Raw genomic sequence first — 22,715 nt, forward strand, 5'->3', positions numbered from 1 at the left:
TAAAAATGTTGATGATATTGTGAGATGGTGCTAAAATTCTTTTGAAATAAAACTTTTTTGATTAAATCCAACGGAAACAGTGGTTGTGGTGACATTGATTTTGGTCCAATTAGTCATGATTAGAGTTTGAAGGCAGTTGCAATACTGCTATAACTACACAGGCCACGCTCCTTCTAGAGACAGCCCCCCCCACATACTTTTTCCATCCCACTTAAAGCCCTCCTGTTCACAACACTTAAAAATAATTCATGTTCACATGCGAGGGGCAATCAGCTTGCTGGGTTGAAGATGGGAAAACAGGAAGAATGAAAGCTGCCACCAGTCCCAACCGGTGAAGTGAAATCTCCGACCCCCTTACTTTCTCCATGGAACGCTGGGAACGGAGCCAGGAGCGGTGTGTACCTTGGCAGGCACAGAGAGAGCTTCCGTTTACTAACCCTTCTTCGCAGACGTTGGCAGTGCGGGCCCCATGTTTTAGATAGCCCCACCTATCATGCCTGCTTATTGCTACCTGATCTTGAAAGGCAGACGGTGCTTAGTTAGGGATGTGCAGCAGCGCACATGTCGCCCTTCCACGTTTTCGCGCTAGTAAAAAATGGCTCTGTCCTGCGGTCACGTGTGCAGGTGAACGCCTGAGGCCAACCACAAGAAACGATTGCTAAGTTAGCGAGGGCGGGGAGGGTTGTCCTAGAGCGCCCTCTACTGGACAAGAGGCAGTACAGCAACAGGCTCACTAGACCAGAGGAAAGAAATGCCTAGCAAGTGCATTGCTTCCTCTAATAGTCATACCCTGAATCATCTATCTGTCATTTTACATCGGTTGATACAAATCGTAATGGTTCTGCATTATCTCCTGTAAATTCCATTTCGTTACATATTAAAGCAGCGATGTTCTTTTAAATGTTAATAAATGTGTTAATTCGCTGATTTGACGAACAATGTAATTTTCACTCGAACAATTACCTACACGTAAAGTATCATTTATCCTCATATGCAATTTAAGATATTGGACTATGAATCTATAGAACATTGTATCCAACAGCTGTTTAAAGACTCGTGTGATGTCTCTAGCGCAGATTTGGCCCACAGACACGGGGGAAGATTTAATTATACTCACAATGACAATTTTGGCTTCATAAATATCTTTCGGTAAAAACCAGAAGTGAGTATATATGCTAAACGTCGTTTCTTTATGCCGTCATTGTCATCCCCTCACTTGTTTTATTTCAACGAATCCTTCATTCCGTCTTATCGCTCTCATGCCTTCCTGCTTTCTTTTTTTCCTCGAATTATATATTTATTACTTTGTATTCCCATTTCTTTCGCGTTCTTTCTCTCTTCTCCCCTTTCCTTCCTTGCAAATATCGGTCTCTTTAAACTTTTCCCTCTCCCTTTTATTTCTTCACCATTTCCTTCCTCCTCTTCATCTCAGCCTTTCATCTATTCAAACTATACTCTCTTTCCTTTCTTTCTTCCACTCTACTCCACATGCTCCCAAAAATACTAGCTGTCATAAAACACAACTCCAAATACTAGTGAAATGGTGAGTACTCCTTATAGCCCCTAAATGCTCTATGTAAAAAAATGATCTGAAAACATGCCTAAAGACTTTTCCTATTAGACCCCGACACACCGCAAATCATGCCCTCAGAAACTTGAAATATGGTCCCAAAATGACGTAAACTACTACTACCTAATATATCTAAATTTGATTCAACGAGCCTGTCAGTCACTCAAAAAAATGTATTTTTCAAGATTGAAATGTCTTAATAATTCTGACAAGTATTGTTTACATTTTCTCTTAGTACTTAACCGGAGAAGGGGAGGTATTCTCCCTCTTGCATTTGGGCCCGTCTACAGGGTGATGCTCGTCTGTGCCAGGAAGCATATTCTCCTGGTTCAAGTCTCTTCCCTAACTCGTGCTCCTGCTTTGGCCTTTCCCTCAGCTATATGTGACACACAGACATGGGTGGCTATTATAAGTGCACGGAAGCCGTGGCACCAAGGAGGCAGTGTGGGATGGGACCACTGAACCCTACTTATGTCTGTCTTTTACAACCGTGGGAGTGGGGAGGGAGGGGGGTTTCCGTGCTACTGTTAAGGCCCATGACGCTGCAAATGCATATGACATGGCATGTCATAACATAACATAGCTCTACTGCAGCCCCGCCTAGAACCCTGGAGGTAAAAGTCGTGTTGAACTAATGACAGATCGAAAGATTCAAGAGGCTTACTCCAGACCCTCGGATCTTACATTGTCATAACAAGCCTTGCCTCTAAAGCCCTCAAACCCATCCTTTTGTATCTCACTCTAACCTCCTCACACCATGTGGCCTCAGATCACAGGAAGGGTTCCATTCCCCTGCATTTTCTCTCCTTCTCCCCTTCTTCCATCCAGAATTATTTTTTGACTCCTTTACCTATACGGTTCTAAACCCTTTGCCTCTACTGATAGTCTCGTTGATGGCCTCCCTCACACTATAACCCTTTATCCCTTCCATTGTCTTGGGGTTCTTCCTCTGCAGGATGAGGTTATGCCACGGCTATCTGTCTCGTTGCAGAACCAGCGTCCTTTTCCACGCCTCTCATCAGTCTGTGGGAGCCACTGGGGGACAATTCGCCATTCCTGGGCTTCCCATGACCCCGACCCTCTTTCCTTATTTGCTTTCATTGCCCCTCTTCACCATACCACTCACTTACTTACTCTGGAGCCATCCACATATACTCCCACCACAACAATTCATACTTACCACATTTGTCCACATCTTTTTTTTTTCGTCTAGCCATTCTCCTTTCTTTAATGTACCGACTGCACCAGTTTACCTCTCTGCCAGGCCCGGACTGGGAACCAAAACCGGCCCTTGAAAACTGATCGGCCGGCCCCCCATGGGGGAAAGTGGGGAGTGCGGCCGAGCTGTTTTCTAGGGCCGGATTCGGCCGATTTTGTTAGGGGGGGGGGAGGGGGGGCTATATTGTCGGCACCTGGTAACAAAAATGACCCCCAAGGGGTCCTAAACCAGCCCGACTCTGGTGGCCCACTGGGGAAACGCTGGATGCCCTCTGCGGCCAGCCCGGCCCTGCTCACTTCTCATATCCGCTCCCACGCAACTGACACACTAATCCTGTTCCGTCTTTGTCTTCTTCTGAACCACTGTTGTTTTTTTTGTGTGCCTCAATCACTATATTATTATAGCCTCCTCGCATCACGTTTCTCTTGTGCGACACTGCTCCTCGCCATCTCCTGCCTCATCTAGCCCCAGTTTCGTCATTTACTTTCACCCAACTTTTCATCCCTCTTCTCACCAGCAATGTATTTCTGTTTCTCCTAGCCGTTTTCTTCAGCAGCTATTCCCTTCTTCCCTTTCTTCCTAAGGTGTGTAGGGCTCTCAAGAACTAGAGGTGGGTGGCCCAACAGATTAACATGTAGGGCGGGGCGAGAGCTGAGCCCTGAAAATGTTTGCTATTTAATTCATACAACAAACATCATGTAAAATATGATAAAGTCTCTTCAAAATTCCAAAAGGTGTATTTATTTAACACGTGAAAGCTTTGCTATTAAAACCTCACATTATAGCTTTATACTGAGACGTATTTAGAAAAAGTAATAGTTTTTAAACATGAAACATTCAACATTATTATAAACATTATATTCTACTGAATCAAACACAATAGGTTATGGTACAACTGGTATTTTGAACTCCCATATATGAAAGTGCTTTCATCCACAGTAATGAAGAAAACAAGGGTTTTGATTAAATAAATATTTGTCTAGGATCACACAATTTAAATTGTGAAACCATGATTTATCCTGGTTTTCTGCTTTCAATTGTTACAAAGCAGCTAGTAAATGGGTATCTATTCATCTTTCCTTATGTTTAGGCTTTGTTTTTACCTCTTTGTGCATTTTCCTGCAGTTTTGATATGGTGCAACCTCCACCCGAAGGTATTGGCACACTTTACATTACACAAGGTCACATAAATTGTTTATTAGCAAGGGGAGATAACGTTATTTGGCCAGATTCACAGGATGTTAAGCTGGCACTCACTGAAACATGGTTCCCAAATTCCAAAGTCGGCAACTCTGACAATAATACCCCATCCTGGGTAGAGGGTGAGAAGTAGGCAAAATCCAAATGAAAGCTTGGCTCGTTATGAGCTCGGGGTTCCAAGAGGACCTCGCGATGAGCCACTCAGGCTTCAAGCTTAAGTCTAGCTGGAGCTTTCAGTGACTCGCCCACCTCCAATAAAAAAGGCTTGGGCATGTCATACTCATACCCTCTGCTGTGCTTATGTACCTCCTGGGCAGGTATACAAGAACCCGAAGAATTATGTCTAAATACTAGGTACTCCATATTACATTTTTTACTCACTACAGCACTGAACATTTCAAAATATAATTCCTCCCTTCCCTTCCTTATTTTCCTCCTTCATTTTTCTCTTTTCGTCCCTCCTTCCTTCCTAACGTTTATCCTTCCATTTCTATGTAAGGCCCAACTCACTTCCTATCTCGCATTCCCTTTTTCCACTGGTCTCCATCTGGTCGCCATCTCACCTTCAGTGGCGGCTGCTGTGAAAGAATAGTGGTGAGGCAGCGCAGGGGAGAAAAATACAAAAAAACAAAATAGAACTTATCTGCCGGCCGCCACCTCAGTGCTCTTCTACTCCTGTCGGCTCCCAGCAGTCTATACCTAGGCTACCAAACTCCCCTACACCAATACAAATGCTGCTCTCATGCTGGTAATACTATTACCCAGTATGAGGAGCGCTGGGATTGATCTGAGCGGTCTGGCTTGATGCCCAGTCAGGGCCTGTGAACCTGTGCCTGTTCTCCACCTGACTGTGCAACACAGCTCAGGTTGGAGAAATCTAAGTGTACATGTCGGATTGCCTGTCTTAAGACAGCCGGTCAAACTGACATGCGCACTTACAGTGCCCACAGCTCCTCCTCCATGCTGCAGTTACTGCTAGTCAGGATGGCCCTGCCTGGACTCGGCTCAGTGTGGAAAAATAAAATGATGACATTATTTTATCATCATTTCACTTTTCATGTTTGCACGTCTGACAGAGCAGTGTGGTGACGCTCCTCTGCCTTAACGAAGCAGCTGCCGCTGCTCACCTTTCTACCTCAAACTGCCTTCTTTGCTTCCATTCTCAACTTTTCACCCTCACTATTATTTATTCATTATTTATTTCTCCTTCTTAGCATTCTCCTAACCCTCCCTCTCCCTCAATGGCCCCTACCTCTTCCTTCTGTTCTTCTGCACTCCCTGCTTCCATTCCCATTCCCTTGTATGTTTTCTTCCTTCTTTTTCTACTTTTTAACTTATACCCATACCTTCGTTCACCCCTCTATCCCTCCCTACATTTAATATTTCATCATTTCCTCTCTTTCTCACTGCCGCCTTTCTCTTTTCTCTTCCTTTCCTTCTTTATTCTGTCATTTTATCTACATCTACGTTCATCATTCCCTCTCTTACCCTCCCAAAATACATATTGTGGGCTTACCAAGATCATATAGGGGTTTGCAGCTCACTTATTACTTACCATTGGTTGGCTTTATCATTAGTCTTATTTGCTTGCTTTCTATTGGATTACTTTTCTAGTTTCAGCCTGTCTATCGCGTGTTTGTTCCCCCATTGAAGCATGGCCTCTTTGCCGTCACTTTCATTGGCTCCCTTCTATGCTTCCTCTGTCTGCTTTCAGGGAACTACAATTTTCTTTTTGTTCAAGCACTCAATGAGAGTGAATGTTTTCCAGTTGTAATTCTCTTGTGCTGTTTCCCACCGTCCTCGTGTTGCTTATTCTACCCCTTGTGCTTCTCCCATCCACACTCTACGTTGATATATTTTGCCTACGTTCTCTCCCTTGTGTTGCTTCTCCCCCAGCCAGTATTGCTTGACTCTCCCCACCGTGTTACTGCACCCTTTACCTCAACCCACTCATCTGTTTTTCATTAAAAAAATGTAAAGTCGCTTAGTAGCTACATTTTAATAAATCGTTTTCGCACTACTTTTTTAATTTAGTGATTCATCTCAGATTGATTTTAAAAAAAAGCCTTTATCCTTTTGTAGGCATGCACTTATAAAATGAAGTGTCAATGCATGGACAACAGGTCTTAGTGAGGAGACCTACTGGCTTTGCCAGTGCTTGTTTAACTTCTCCCTTCCTTCACCCATTTTTCCTTAATTACTTCTCTCTACAACCTCTTCATCTCAGCATTTGCCACCAGCTCCCTATAACCCTCCATGTCATCCTATATAACCTCCCTTCCTTCCTCCATTCGCTCTTTCCTCATTTCCTCCCTCCCTTCTTTGCTCATTTCCTCGCCCACTTCCTTCTATGCCCCTGAACATCACTTATTTACTTCTTTCCTCGTTCCACTCCCTCCCTTTCCTCCATGTATCCCCTCCATTCACTACACCATTGCTCCCTCCGGCTCTTCCATTTCCTCTGCCTTTCTGCCTTCCTAACTCCATTCCCTCCCTCTGGCTTTGATTCACTGCTGTTGTATTTCTCACTGACTTCCTCCTTTCCTCTCTGTCACACGTTCTCCTGAATTATTTTTCAGTCTATCTGTGTTCACTTCATGTTCACTATTGGTTAAGTGCAGCCCTCTGCCTTCCTTCATTTGCTCACCCACCTCTCCTGCCCTTTTCTCTCATTTGAATTGTAAATATGAATAGCTGCGGGACCTGTCGACTTGTCCACTTCTTTCCCACAACAGCATGTCACAGCCACAGTCGGGTTGTTCTCCTCCACTCTACTCGTTCCCTTTTTGTATGGCCTCACATTCCGTCCTTATGATCTCAAAAAAACAAGACTGAGTTCGCATTACGGTTCTTTTACAACTCGCGGTTTAAGAATCTTTCCTAACCTGTCCTCATTCTCTCTTCTATCAACAATATTCCCTCCCGTGCTTCCCCGCGTACAAATATCCTCTACATCCGTTTCCTTGCAGCATTCGTAACATTCGTGACCTTCCATCCTGCCTGCTGCAGTCACTGTTCTCTCCCTTCATTTGTTCCTTCTTCTGGTATCGTTCTCATGTACTCGCCTGTCAGTGTATTTCTAATAATGTCTCGCTCTTCCGTCGCTCTGATAAGCAGCCACCCTTAACATCCTCCATTTTATTCATCCCTTGCTTCCTCTTCATCCATTTTGCCCTTCTGCTTTCTTTTTTCTTCCCTGTCATCCTGTCTTCCATCTTTCTTCCCATCTCCTTCCTCTCCCTTCCTTTCTCCCTACATCTAATGCCGACTTCATTCTGTCCCTTCTCATCCACTCCAGCTGAGTCTGTCCTCTGCCACTTTTTATTTTCTCGGTGATTCTGCGCTTCTCTCGCTCATTCAGTTTCTGTTTCTCCTTCGCCTCCCACCCCTACATTTTTGTGGTTCTGTCACTCTCGCTCTATTTTTACCCCCCTCTGTATTTCTGGTCTATTTCTTCTCCTGCCATTTTAAATCTCTTCTTTCTTCCCTCGTCTCTCTTGCCCGAGCCTTCCCTTTCCTCTATTGTGCTCTGTTTTCTCTTCGCACCTCTGAATTCATGTCTCCAAACTGTCTGGCTTATCTTTCTATCACTCTCTATCTTTTCTTCCCAGCCTCTTTCTGGTTCTGCTTCTCTTTGGCTGACTCTGGACCTCTCTCTGATTGTCATTCCATCTCTCTCACTCCCTCATTTTTCCTTGATATCATCCCTGTCTTTCTCACTCGCTCTTGCGCCTCATCTCTATCTTTTCCCAGTCTTTCTTTAATTCCCTCCTGACTTTCCTTCTCCATGCTCTTTCCTTCGCAGCCCTAATCTCGTTAGTTTTCCCTTTCTACCCTTCTCTAGCTGTCTCCTTTCTTGCCTCGCATTCTCTGTCTCTACATTTTCTTTTCCTCCTGCTCCCTCCTCTCACCCTGCATATCCTGGATGTATATTATGCCCCAGCCTTTCACTCTCTCCTAAAGCCCACTTCCTTTTCAGCACGCTTAAGTTCCACCCCTCTCACAGTTTCTTCCGAGCTCTCGCCTTGGCCACGCCTCTTTTCTGATTCTGTCCCTGCAGTGGACCAGACCCCTTTCTCCCCCGCACAGTCAGCTCCGCTGCTTTCTATTTGCTTTCTATATGTAGCACCTCTCCAGCCATAGCCAGTCTCTTTTCGGTCATTCATTCATTCGATGTCTCTTTCTAAATATTATTAAGTCTTCGGTCTCGCGCCCTGCACTTTTTTGTTTTCCTCTTCTTTTCTTCTCTCTCTAGCTCTTCTCATACTTGCTTCTTTATTTCCTGACGAGGGCGCCGATTGTTCTTGTTTTCTCATGCCCTTCTTTTCACCCATCCCTTCCTTCTTTTCTCACTATTCTTTCCAGTGTTGTTGAGTGTTCTCCTCTACCATTTCCTCCCTTCTGTTTCTGCCATCCATTTGTGGCTCCTCTTAATCTCCTACATCTCCCCATTCCCTTGCTTTCGATCCCTTCATGCCCTCTCTCCTCTTCCCGCCATTTCCCTCCCCTCCCTTTTCTTCTCTCCTCTCTCATCCTTTCTCGCCTCCTTTTACACCCCTGCCGTTCACCTTGCTTCCTTTCCTTCCCATGCACGTTCTCCTTCTTTTCCATGACTCACTGCAGCGTTTCATTCGTACTTTCCTGCATCAATTCCTCCGTTCACACTCTTTGCTATATTTCTTTGTTCCACTGTCCAGATCTCCCTTCTAACACACTGTGCGGCACTGTGTATTTTGTCACTGGCATTCTTTGATGACATGCAGCACACATTGCCCTTATATATTTTATCTTGTTTGTATGGCGTCTTCCCTGTTCTTATTCTGTCGTTCTCAATCCTGCTTTTTCTCTGCAGCCTCTTCTCCTATACGTTTCTATATTATATCGAGGCGCTTGTTTTTACCAGGCATATGCACTTTTGTCATTTAAGGAGTAGGCAGTACCGACCAGGCCGTTTGCAATGCGTATGTTTGCTCGTGTGTTGCTGGGATATAGCTGCCTGTTAAAGAGTCAGAAACACGGGCGAGTGCACATGAGAGTTGTGTGCGTCAGTGTTGCCGGTGAATGTAGGAGTGGCCGTTAAAAGTAGCGACAAAGGAGCATCGGTGTGTGAGGGCTTACGTGCAATGTGTGCGTCTGTGTAGATTGCTTCTATAGGTGTGCTTGCATAGAGGAGCATGTTTTTCTGTGTGTACCCTACTGCACGTTACTTGTGAGCTTGTGCACGAATCATTGTGTATGTAAACGCTCGTGCTTGTAGGCCGGTGCAATAAATGTGTACAATGTGTGTATCACATTTTATGGCGTGTGTGTGCTTCTGTGCGAATGTTGTGCTTGTGCCTTTGTGCATGCCTGTGTGTTTGTGTAGATTGTATACGCGTTTGTACTTGGTATATAGCTTTGTAGGAGTGCTACTATGTGTAAAATATAAGTGTGAGTTTGAGCTGTGCATGTATACAAAAGCTTCTCTATCGCCTTTGCATGGTGTGACTTATTATTATTTTTATATAGGAATGACTGTGTTTATAGATAAGTATGCGTGTGTAATATGTGTATGCACTGCGTGTTTGTATTCCGTGCTTGGCTACGAGCTCTGTTGTTTTGTGTGCCCTTCGGTGTATGTATGTCTTTTTTTGTGAGTACGTCTGTGTACGTTTGTGCAATGTATGTGCCTTTGTGTGGTGCATGACTGCTCCCTGTTTTTTGTATGGATATATAAATATAATATGTGTGCTTTCAATGCAGTTTTTCGTAAGTGTGAGGCATTATGTTTGCTTGTGTGCGTGTTTTTGCTTTTGTTCAGAGAGATGACCTACGCATTTAGTATATAAAAGTATGCAGATGCATTTGCATTAAGTATTCCCGATTGTGTGCGTTTGCATTATGTATCAGATGAGAAAAACATTGATAAATAGAAACATCGAGGAAATGTATTTCCAGTGAAAGGTTGGAATACGCCATTTTGTTTTCGTAGGAATAAAGAGGTGTGCGTGGTAGTTGCGGTTTTTGTTTGCTGCAGGGCTACGTGACACGCATGCACGCCAAGATACTGCATGTAGAAACAACAGGGCGCTCTTGTTTCCACAGAAATGTGGACATATTCAACTGTTTACAATTCACCATTTTAACATATAACATATTATTGGCAATCAGTTGGCAAACAGATTTCGCTATTTTTCATTTGCAAAGGTCTGGAGCTCGGCCGTTGCTAAACTAGCCATACTTGGGGCAGACATCCACAAAAATGCGTGCTATCCATAGTGAGGAAGAGCTCTGTTTTATGTAGGGGTTAAAAGCCACACAGACGACAACAATTCAAAATGTACTCCATGTTCATTCAGGAAGGCATCGCTCACAGATACCATCCCATCTCAAGAGCATATCCGAAAAAACACTTCCTTTTCTTTCAAAAAACACTTTGGCTCTGGTACTTTGTACAAATTGCACCTCATTTCCAATTTACATGTGTATGCAGATTGCTCCAGCCCCTGCCCCCCTCACTTCCTGGCCGCAGCAGCACGCAGTGCCGCACTGCAGTAAAGCTGTAAATACCTTCCGCAGCTGTCTGCCAGCCTGCAGTGAAATACTGTCTTTGTTCGACGTTTCTGTTCTCAGGGCGATCGTAAAACTTTCCAGCCCCAACGCCTCACTTTAAAACACACCCCGTTTAACTAAACAAAGCTCCATCCAGGCCTTTTGGCTAAAACGATTTCTACCACCACTGTTATTGTACGAAAACTATTTCCAGTTTTGGTCACTTAGAGATTCTGGCCCCAGTGCTTTTTAGTTTTGAACGGGCAAACTCGTATTTTCTTTGCCTCCAAGAATAAACAATATACACCTCGAGGTGGCATTTTGTTTGAAGTGTTTGTGGAATATTACACGGCAGCAGCGGGGTCTGGATGGAATCGAGCCGGTATCTGCGCCTAGAAAAGGTCATGCCCAGTGCTTGGCGCTGATTTACGCTGCTAACTGCTTTCGTTACAAAAGCAGCGCTGATACTTTGAAATGGAGCCTGCTGGTTCAGAAAGCGCCCGGTGACTTTGAAAATGGAGGCAGCCGCATTGCGGCAAAGAGGCTCTGGTTAAAAACCAGGTCACATCCGCAGCTGCAGACTACGGCACTCGCGCGGGATCACGCCCCACACCCTCGCAGACGTCATTCTTTCACCTGCACTCCCCCAGACTCCGCAATGTGGGGCGGGTGGTATTCTACTTGTGACTAGACGGCCTACGACTTAGCTAGGGTTTTAGGAGCTGTAGAAATGCAGCGCAGAAGACTTTATAACCGTGATCTTTCAGCGTTTCGATGAGCATAGTATTTTACATTCTGAGAAGACCACAGGCAGCGTCTGCGTTTCTGTTTTTTAAAACTGCAGCGAGAGGGATGAGGTCTGATCCTGTCGGGGTATGACATAAGGTCACTAAATATTCCCGGGCATACAGAGTACACGGTTACTTCTACTGCGTAAAAACACGCGGCAAGATTGTTATTTTCTGTCTGATCCAGTATTTAATGTGTGTGCGACAAAAAAGTGTGAGCATTGAGGCAGGCTGATATTGATGGGTGGAAAGAGATAGATAGATAGATAGATAGATAGATAGATAGATAGATAGATAGATAGATAGATAGATAGATAGATAGATAGATAGATAGATAGATAGATACTCAGAATAGGCAGACAACACAGAAACACACATATCCCTGACACTGTATCGGTGAAACAGACCAGCAAACGCACAGAAAGACAGACGGGCATTCCTGCAGGTCCCCAATTACGGACAGATAGCTGCAGAGATTATCAAGAGGCAGTAACGCCACTAACATTAAATGTATGAATTGATAATTCTATAAACAAGAGTCAAAAGCCAACTCTACTGTATTAAATGTTCCAGCGTCACAGCCATCTAGTGCTGTCAAACGTTAAAACTTGAAGTTACAACCAACATTACGGAAATGCAAGATACTTTCGTTTTTTTCCAACAACGCTAGTTGAAAAACACTAACAGCGGACAGTCATGCCTTCTGTATCCGTCGAATGCTGTTCTCGGTATGTCTCCTCGTGTGCGCTGTGTGGTAGGAGTCATATGACAATAACATGGGTTGCAACGATTGTAACACAGAAAAGACCCATTGTTTCCGTGAAATTAATTACTCGTGCGTAAGGGGGAGGGGGCCTCAAACATGCCCACTTTATAGCAATAGATTCCGTTACTACACAACATCTGTGTGACATATCAGTAAACAAGGAAGGGAAATTCGCGGACTATGGTATATTCCCAATGCAACCGTTTATTCGTAGTCGGTTTTCCAGGTGAAATACTTTGGTGACGTCTGTCTTGTGCACCGAAGCTCACGGAAGCCCTAATCTTCAGTTTAGTCCTAAACCGCATGAAGCCATCGGCCACTTTATGCTTCACAAATTATTAACAGCGAAAATTCGAAGCTGGGCAACACCTGTTAATATTTAATGGCGTGCAATAACAACCCTGTGATCAAAAACCACAACATCAGTATATCCGGGGATAACATTCCAGCAGCCGAGGGGCCTCGCAGCCTTTCAATGATTGCCCTCAATGTGCTACCCGGTGTTCGTCGGCGACGCGCTCGAGGTCTCATGAAAAAGGAAATAATCGGGTAACAAGAGCACGCAAAAGATTGCAAGTTCCACATCTATCTGCACAGGCAGCTGTGCTTCCCAGGAGCCCCAGCTAAGGGCTCAGCGAAAGACTAAACAATGCTGCGGTGAACCGAGGGGCAAGCCCGGCACTGCTCCCTACCTGACACCCCACACCCGTCCACCCACCACTGCCCCCACAGCCAGGACCCTGGTGGCTCTTTCCAAACCCCACCACACAGACCAGAGACATACTTACCCTGAATGCATCCGGGCAAAGGTGCGGGCACAACACTGGCCGTCCAATCCATCTCCGGCACCGGGGGCGGACTGCAGTGGGGCAAGGGTGGAGTAGTGCTGCCCAGTGGGGCTCAGCAGGGAAGGGTTCCGGGAGCTCGTCCTGCGGTGGGGAGGACGCAGTCAGCGGGGCCAGAGGCTCTCAGATTCTGGAAATAAAGGGAATCTGCGAACCGCCGGCCGGCACACCAACTCTAGTACACCTCTTCGGAGACAAACGTTAGAAAAGAAGGAAAGGGGCTCTCGAAAGACAGAATGCAGAGAAAATCCGCCAGGGAAATCGGGGAAAAGGCCACGGAGGCGAGCGCTGCGCGCACATGACCGGCAACAGCCAATCCAGAGCACAGGCAGCCCATAAAAAGGGCTATAACTAAGTTGTAAATTTTCTTCAAACAAAAAGGAATTTACTGCATTCTTTGCGGGTTTTTTTTCACAATCTGCTTACAAGCGCCATTTTCCTCCTTGCAACCTTATGGCGTTTTTAGTAGCTTTCTGTTTTCGCAATTATTAGACGGGTAAATATGAATTCAAGTGAAGTGAAAGTACGGTTTACTAAATTCAGCGCAGAACATCACATACCATGTTGATAATTTGTGCCAGTATCGAAAGAGCCCCTGTTTATATTGACAAGAATGCACCCATGGTAAACCGAGCACCCTGGTGTTTACACAGCACACGTACCGGAACAGGGATCGTTGCTCGACCACACGCACTGCATTAGATACACGTCCAACATTCCTTTTTACGGACTTGACTTCCTCAAGTCGTCATATGAACTCTTTCTAAAACCACATAGACTTGCTTCTCAATACACATCCAACAACGATAAAACACTCTTTATTGCAGCAAAATGCGTATTAGCAATAGCATTGCTTTTATTTTTATTTTTTTACCATTATCGCATTACTAGATTCAAAGAACCAATGCATTCTGCAAAACTCGACGTTTACTAGAGTGTACCGTTCAATTAAAATCCAAGTTTCGAGGTTTGCAATAGGACGACAGCACATACACATTTTTCTGAACAGGCACACGGAGCACTGACGTCTTGACTTGCTGTATTGAACACGAACCAATACCTTAATGAAAATACAATCTGTGTCTCGATGTTAGGACGGGTGTAGGTCTGCAGAACACCCCCACCCCTGCCAGCAAGTTCTAAACGTGAATGCACAGGACGCTGTGGCCACACCCACTCCTTCTGGACACGAGCATGTTAAATGCTGTGCTAAGTGGGCTTGTGGCCTCTGTGCGCACTGCGTTTTCGAGATATATCAAGACATGTTGTATAAATAAACCTCCTGCCTGCCTTGGACGGAGCTGGACAGATATAAGATATTGTAATGCTAGAGCGAGGAAGCACACAGACACACACACCTTTTGCTATGCGAGATGGGAATCTAAATAGGGCTGGTACAAAATACAGCGGAAAGACTGAGCCACAAAAACAAGAGCGGAGCAGGAGACAAGCGTCTCTTTTAAATCGTTCAATGTCGTTAAGGCGGGTGAAAACTCAAATTAGGGGACGAGGATTGAGGAATGTTTCGTGGTATGGAGGACACGGGGCATGTGATCCTTTCAACTGGTTGCCCATTTATTTCTGCCATGTGGCATCTAGATCGCAGGGTGGCAATGTTTATACCAGGGGCATTCGGTGGTGCCCTTTGCCATGGATCCACCGTGCAGTCATTTAGTTTGGCACCAGAAAGGAGTTTTTCTGGGTATCCTGTGGAACACGCCATGCACAGGTGTCATCATACAATCTCCATCAGCAGCAAACGACTTTGCTTCCCGTCTTAAAAAATCACACTATTACAGAAACCGCTGCTACACTATATACTGTTCTACCACCACCTCCTGTGCCCCCAAGAATCCCACCGCATTTTGCTCCACTCCACACTACTCCACGGCACCCGCAGAGCTCCTTGCCACGACTGATACTTGCAGCTCACACTTATTTTATTTATTTATTTTGGGAGTTTTATATAGCGCTGGCTAGACCCGGAGGTATCAGAGCACTTTACATAAGGTTCCACAGAAATTACAAAATTACATCAGTTACACCTTACCTCAGTTACTAGAAGTTACTAGAAGCGCTGGCTAGACCCGTGGGTATCAGAGCGCTTTACATTAGGAATCACATTATTACACAGTTAAAAACAGTTACAGGTTACATCGGGTATACGAAACACATTTGAATAGTATGGAGGAAGGATAAATAGGCGGATAGGGGTTAGGGGGAAGGGTGTAGATGGAAGGAGGGAGATAACGGCAGGAGAGATGAAGGAAGGTCTGCCCAATGTCCGGCTGGGTAGGTGACGTCCGAGGAGGGAATTCACAGCCCATCTCCCCTATAGCTATCAGGGTAGCTCCACCAGGCAACGGTCAGGTAGCAAGGTCTTAGCGGTCGAGGGAAAGTTCACAGGGTAAATGTTGTGAAGGGTGTGCAGGATCCAGGTCGGATAGGGGTAAGAGGGAAGGGTGTAGGGGAAGGGGGAAGATAACGGCAGGAGAGACGAAGGAAGGTCTACCCAATGTCCGGCTGGGTAGGTGACGGCCTAGGAGGGAATCCACAGTCCATCTCCCCTATTGCTATTGGGGTAGCTCCACCGGGCATCGGTCAGGTAGCAAGGTCTCAGCGGTCGAGGGAAAGTTCACAGGGTAAATGTTTATTTATTTATTTATTTTATTTTAAAAGTTTTATATAGCGCTAGCTTGACCCGTAGGTATCAGAGCGCTTTACATACATACTGTAAAGAAAAACAGACGGAAATTGCATTACATAGTAGGCAGGCAGTAAGGAAGCAAAACCAGGGATAAAAAAAATACAGCATGGAAGATAAGGTGGTTAACACAGTCCGGTCGCCAACTATCCTTGAATGTCAAGAGAGAGGCGTAAACTCGGACATTAAAGTCTTAGTTGACGTTGGTCAGGAAAGTATTTGTTAAGGAGATGGATTTTCAGGTCCCTTTTGAAACAGGAGAAGGAGGGGTTGCATCTGAGGACTCTAGGGAGAGCATTCCACATCCTGGGAGCGTTGCCAGAGAACGATCGGTATTGTGTGGTTTTCTTTTTCAGTTTCGGAGGAATAACAAGGAGTGAGTTGGAGCTTCTCAGCGATCTGGATTGACCTGCTCTTACCAGTTTGTTGTTCAGGTAGTTAGGGGCCGGAGAGTGAAGGGTTTTGTGTGTGATGCAGGCCAGTTTGTAAATACACCTCCCTTCCATGGGAAGCCAGTTGAGGGAGTTGAGAGCAGGAGTGATGTGATCAAATCTTTTTACTCCAGATTGCTATTCGAGCGGCCATGTTCAACACTGTCTTTAGAGGGGCTAGGTGAGCTTTTGGAGTCCCTGTTAGGATGGCGTTCCCGTAGTCGATTTTAGAGAGAACTAGGGATGTGTCTTGAGGTCATCATGGGGAAGAAAAGGTTTCAATTTCTTGAGGTGTTTTAGAGAGAAAAGAGCACTTTTTGCAGAGTTTTTGATGTGGGCCTCCAAAGATAAGTTCTTGTCAAGGGTGATGCGTAGAGACTTAACTGAGTCGGATAGGACGATGGGGCAGTTTAGGGCGACCAGATTCTTTTTTTTTTTTTTTTTTTTAATCCTGGTTTTTTATCCGTGTAATGTTTTTTTTTTTTTTTTTTTTTTCCAGTGTAAGAATTTTATTGCACTTTTTAACACATATCCAACATGTCGAGAATCATTTATACTGCACTTGCCTACATCCGCCTCGGGCCGGCTACATGCAATTACAGTTTTTGCGCTACAATGCTAGTTGTACACAGCCCATCAGCCGACATCCAGCGGACCGGCGGCGTGTTATCCGACAGTATGCAGTTGTGTGTCAGTGCTCCGCTCGCTGTCTGGTACATCTGTAGTCTTACATTTTAACAGTTTTTAGTGTATTGTACGCGCATTTTGTTTTTAACTGAAACTTATCTTAACATTACATTCCCCAACTTATAGGTCACCCCCTGCAACCTCCCCTCTGCGTCACGGCATCCTCCCTCCCAAGCGTCGGCACTGCACAACTGATCACCCTGTGTTATCATTTGCAGTCTTTCAGCTTACGCAATTTCCGTTTCTGTGTCTGACGTGCCATGCTCAAGCAAATAGGCTCGTAGGTACCCCCAATAGTCTTTGGGCTTAGAGCCGACCGGCAACTCCTCTTCGTATGTGACGAGCGTATCTTGACAATACACCATGTCTTCAAGCCAGCGTTTAACTTCTGGCGCTCTTTTACTTTGCCAGTGAAGCGACACCCTTCTTTTAGCCAGCAGTAGCGCCACAGCACAGAATCTACGCCTCAAAGCTCTCAGATGTGGAGTAATACCCAGCAGACAGACCTTCGCCTCGCACTGCACGCCAACCCCCAGCATTTCACTCAAAACGTTTATGACCTGTTCCCAATATCCCGCCACTTTACGACAGTGCCATGCTAGATGCATGAAATCCGCATCCTCCTGACCACACCTACAACATTTTGAATCGTCCCGTAAGCCATGTTTGTAAAGCCTCTGAGGTGTGTGGTACACTTGATGCAAATACTTGTAATGTATAATTTTCAAGTTCCCGTTGGGAGTCAGCATACCCGTGAGCATGCAAGCAGAATCCCACTCTACATCCGTCAGGGGTTCTGTTAGTCCAGCGCTCCATCTGTCCCGGGCCTTGTGTGTGTTGTTCCCTACCGCCCCTTGTATACTCGCATATAGTTTGGAGACCAGGTGAGATGCTTTGGGTGTAGTCAGGAGTAGTTGTAGAGGTTCTAGGGTAGGTGGTTCTTCCGGATGTGTCGGGTAGTGTTCCCGTAGTGCTCTCTGCAGCCTATAGAAGTTAAAACTGAACAGCGGAGTTGGATTGCTGATGTATTGCAACTTATCAAGTGTCTGGAATTCGCCATTTGTGTACAGGTCCCCCAATGTGTCTATTCCGGCCCGCCGGAACAGATCCATGCCAACCCTTTCTTGTGTTACCGAGAGGGCTGGGTGATGCGCTAGCGGGAGTGTGGGTGCATATAGCGGCAGGCAGCCTGCTTCCCTGCCCAGTAGTCTCCATGCTTCTGCGGTCGTGTTAACTGTGTTAATATCACGGTCGTGTAGCCTGGTGCGCTTATGCGTGAGCATACTGGCCAAAGGGACCGGGTCGGCGTCACCTGCCTCCACCGCCACGTGTGTCAGGAAGGGCACTTCGTGGTACCAGAAGTGCGCGTACTGCGCCTGAGCGCATAGGTAATATAGGTAGAAGTCTGGAACTTTGAACCCCCCCCTCGCGTATGGCAGTGTCATTGTGCGTAATTCCATCCTCGCCTGTTTGCCTGCCCATAGCAAACTAAGGACTAGCGCCTTGATGTTGCGGAAGACGGCAGCGGGTGGTTTTATAGGGATATTGTTAAACAAATATAGGAATTTTGGTAGAAGTACCATCTTCACAATCGCTGCCCTGTCCGCCAAGGACAGCGGAAGCCTGTTCCATTTTTTAATTTTGTCTTCCAGGGCTGCAATCGCCCGCCCGTAGTTCGTCCTGATTACCAATTCGGGCTCTCTGTGGAACCATATGCCCAGATATTTGGTGGGTTCCTCATGCCACTCTAAGGGATAATCTAATGCGGTCGGTCGTGTGCTGTCTGTTAGCGCCAATACAAGGGACTTATCCCAGTTTATCTGTAAACCTGCCTGGCGACCGAACTTTATATACTCTCTCAGAAGCGGATTCAGGTGCTGTTCAGGGTGTTTAACATATAACACCATGTCATCCGCGTAGAGTGAGATATGGATGGGTCGGGAGGGCATTTGAATCGCAGAGTGATGGTAATGTTGCCGGATTTTGCAGGCTAGGGGCTCCAGCACTAAAGCGAAAAGCATCGGCGAGAGTGGGCACCCTTGCCGAGTGCCTCTGCAGATTTGTATGGGGTCTGAGATGTATCTGTTTACTCTGATGCGTGCTGTCAAGTTTGTGTACAGCATAGCTATCCACCTCTGAAAGATCCACGGGAAGCCCATGCGGACCAGCACTGCGTGGATAAAGGGCCAACCAATAGTGTCGAACGCTTTAGCAGCGTCTAGTAGCACTGCCACAGCTTTCGTTTCCGGATCCAAATAGTGTGCTAATGCGAACAGTGTGCGTGTGTTGTGTGTAGTGGCCCTATCCGGAATAAAACCCGACTGGTCAGGCCTGATCAACAGCGGCATAAGCGGTTTAAGTCTGTCTGCCAGCAGACTAGCTATAATTTTTGTGTCTACATTTAACAATGATAGAGGACGGTATGAGTCACATTTATCTATTTCTTTGCCCGGTTTCAGCAATGCAATGAGCAAGGCTTCCCTCATTGATGCCGGCAGTGTTTGGGCCTCATGTGCCGCCCCGTACAAGTTCACTAAATGCGGGGCGAGTAGGTCAGCGTATGCCTTATAGAATTCCGCTACAAAGCCATCCGGTCCTGGCGCTTTGTTGCTAGGTAAGCGCCTAATGGTGTCTGTGACTTCTTCTACAGTTACAGGGCGTTCTAAGTACTTCCTATGTCCATCAGCCAGCCACGCCATCTCTATGTCCTCCATGTATTTCAATAACTCAGCCTGTGACGGTGAGGGGTGTGCCTTGTATAGTGCGCCATATGTGTTCATGAATTCCTGCAGTATACCCTTGGTGTCTGAGATCACCTCCCCGGTGTCAGTAGTTATGGACGTGATATTTTGTGGTGTTTTGCCTGCGCATATCTTTGAGGCCAGTTCCCTGCCAGGCCTACCTCCTTCCCCATATCTTCTCGCAGTAGCTCGCTTAGACACATATTGCAGCTCTTCAGTTGCAAGTTTAGCATGCTCTGTCAGTAGTACCTGGATTTCCCCCAAGATTTTGGTGTCTCCCGTCTGGGTGTATGACTGTTCCAGTGTGTGAATGGCCTGTTCGCGTGTGCGCAGTTGCCGTCGTAGAACTCTGAGGATGCCTGAGGTTGTACTGAGGCAGACTCCCCTGATTGTAGCCTTAAAGGCCTCCCATAACAAACCCGGGTCTTCCGTTGTTGGGCCGTTAAGGTCAAAGTAGTCTCCTATTGCCTCCTGTATGGTATTAACGTATACAGGGTCTCTTAGCGCCGCTGCGTTAAAACGCCAGGCGAAAGGCGGTGGGTCGTAGTGTGGGACCTCCACCTCCAAAAGCACCGGGTTGTGGTCCGATAGTGTTCGGGGTAAGTGAACAACATCTAATACCCATGAGAGTACGTCTTGTGTGCCCAGCCAGTAATCTATCCTTGACCAACTGTTATTCGCCGCGTTTATGTGTGTCGCTGTCGTTACCCCCGAGTTACGCGCCCTCCACAGATCTACCATGCGTAGGTCTTCCATTGCGTCCCGTAACATTGTCCTGGCGTTCCCATGCTGTTCCGCAGTGTGTGCTGCTCTATCTAGCGCGTCTTGTAACGTGACATTGAAATCCCCTCCCCAAATTACGTGAGGCGCCTGCATGTTCGTGATGGTGTCCCATACCTTTCTAAAAAACCCCGGATCATCCACATTAGGGCCATATGTGTTTACTAATAGGATCTGTTGCCTTCGAATCTTGCCAGCTATTGCCACGCTCCGCCCCGCCGTGTCTCTGTGAACGTCGGTAATGTCAAAGCCCGTACCCTTCCTAATCAATATGCTCACTCCCCTGGAGTAAGATGAGTAGTTAGAGTGAGTGACCGACTCAGCCCATTTAACCCCCAGTGTGGAAGTGCCGTCTCGACCCAAATGTGTTTCCTGCAAGAAAACAATGTTGATTCGCAGCCTATCAAAGTAAGCAAACAGTTGCCTAATTTTCTTAGGGTTGCCCAGCCCTCTCACGTTCCAAGTGAGTAATTTCAGCGAGTCCCTACGTGACATGCGTTTGTATAGGGTGATGGATGATCCCCGTTAGATGTTCAGTCAGGGTTCCATATCGTGAGTGCACTGTTGTATACCCTGTGGTAGGTGAATGTGACAGCGGCATACATTGAGTGCAATCATTATATATGTGATAGTACCTTGCCAAGGAGTTCGCCATGCTTCTTAGACACAGAGGTTGTATTCGGTTAGAGTCCAATTCCCCCACCCTCCCCCCACCCACTTTAGCACCCGAACTTTGCCAAAGCCATCCCAAAAGTAACTGTAACTTCAACTGTAGTGTAATTAGCTTCGAAGTGGGGCGCACCCTCCGGGGGGTGTCACCAGGTTCACACATCGCCATCCACGTAGTGGATGTGGGCAGAAGTTCGAAGCATGAATATTGATTAACTTGCATGTTACCTTCCATCCCCTCCCCCACCCCATACAAGTTTGCAATCACGACCACCGGCCCGGCCGTCTATGCATAAGTGCGCCATGTCCCAATTGTCCAGCATCCCGTTGCACACCTGCAAGTTCGCTTTACCGCTGTCTCTCCCAGCCGGATTGCATCTCCCTTTTATCGGTGGGTCGCCACCTCCCAAGAGGCTAGTGCCACCCAGTGTCTCGCTCCGTTGCGCCAGCACTCCACTTGTGCAAGTGCATTGTGTTCCCCATCTTAAACGTAAGTCTATGGCCACCAATCTCCTCATTCCCAATGCGTTTACTGTACTCACTGCGATATGGGACACCTCCGGTGCAACCGATCAACTGTTCCAGGCAGGGAGTGTGTCATCAGTTCTTACTCCCGCACTCAGTGGGAGAGCCGGGTCGCCCGACATCTCACTGGACGCCCACTGCCACATCAATCGCAGTCCGCCCTGTGGCGCTCGACAGTCTGTATATACCCACAACTGGGTGTAGAGTAGGTCTTACATTCGTCGTCGCGCGTGGTCCAGTGTGTCTAGGAGTCATTCAACGTCGCTGGTTCGATCGGTCCTTTCCTGCGATTCCCTTCTCTTTCCCAGCTTCTTGACGTATTCCTGCGCCGCCTGCACTGTTGGGAGTATTACCGGCTTACCCGCTGACATGATCTTCAGTTTTGCTGGGTATAGCATTGCATACTCTAGTCCCAAGTCTCGTAATTTTTTCTTCACGGGGGTAAATTCCTTGCGGGCCATCTGTACCGCCATAGTGTGGTCTGGGTAAAATTCCAGGTTATTTCCTTGATGCGTGATTTTGCCCATTTCCCTGGCCATCCTGAGTGCTGTGTCCCTGTCTCTGTAATTCAACATCCTCGCTATTATCATGCGTGGGGCAGCTCCCGGTTTAGGCGTTGGTGCCAGTGACCTATGGGCCCGCTCAACAAGGAAGACAGGTGAGAATTTATCGGCCCCGAAGAGTTCTTTTAGTAGTGTCTCCACATAGGTCTCCATCTTCCCAGTGTTTGTGGACTCCGGAAGGCCAGAAATGCGTATGTTGTTCCTCCTGGATCTAGCTTCCTGGTCCTCCACCTTCGCTCGTAGAGTCTCAAGCGCTTTATCGTGACCACTGCACATTTTCAACGCAGCCATGGAGTCGTCTTCCGCTTTTGAGATCCTGTGCTCCGCTTCCGTCAGCCGTCCATCATGCTTCTCAAGCTTTGCCGCCATGGTGTCGACCCTCAGCATCACGTTATCCAGTTTGTTGTTCATTTCTTGTAGGCTCTGCTGGATCGCCTTCAGGACAGCCTCCATTCCCGAGCCTTCAGACGCTTCCCGATCCCCCTCAGCTTCTGGGGTGGTCGCGCTATTTTTGCCTTGTTTGCGGGTCTCGAACTGCAGCTTGGACTGGTGTTTGTCCGTTTTACCCATGGCAGCCGCCAGTGCCTTGGTGCTGTGGGTCTATGGGTCAGCGTGGTACTTGGCTATCTTCACGACTGCGGCGCGGCGGGCAGGTGTACGGGGCAGCGAGTCCACACATCAGCCATCCATCGGCTG

At 46.7% G+C, this 22,715-nt stretch overlaps 1 protein-coding gene across 5 annotated transcripts in view; it reads right to left on the bottom strand.

Annotated features, from left to right (window-relative positions):
* The window catches only part of HOXD3 (homeobox D3), a 426,989-nt gene that overhangs the window by 193,477 nt on the left and 210,797 nt on the right, over positions 1 to 22,715 (bottom strand). For 4 of the 5 annotated variants that reach the window (XR_014978916.1, XR_014978917.1, XM_085645237.1 and 1 more), the window contains exon 1: positions 12,863 to 13,176. The exons of the other annotated variant lie outside the window; for it this stretch is intronic. The gene's annotated coding sequence lies outside the window, so the exon portion shown is untranslated. Of the gene's footprint in view, positions 1 to 12,862; positions 13,177 to 22,715 lie in introns of those variants that run through there. 5 annotated transcript variants of the gene reach the window in all.

The sequence above is a fragment of the Triturus cristatus genome, chromosome 3_1 (genome assembly GCF_964204655.1).
Source record: "Triturus cristatus chromosome 3_1, aTriCri1.1, whole genome shotgun sequence".
NCBI classification, from domain to species: Eukaryota; Metazoa; Chordata; class Amphibia; order Caudata; family Salamandridae; genus Triturus; species Triturus cristatus.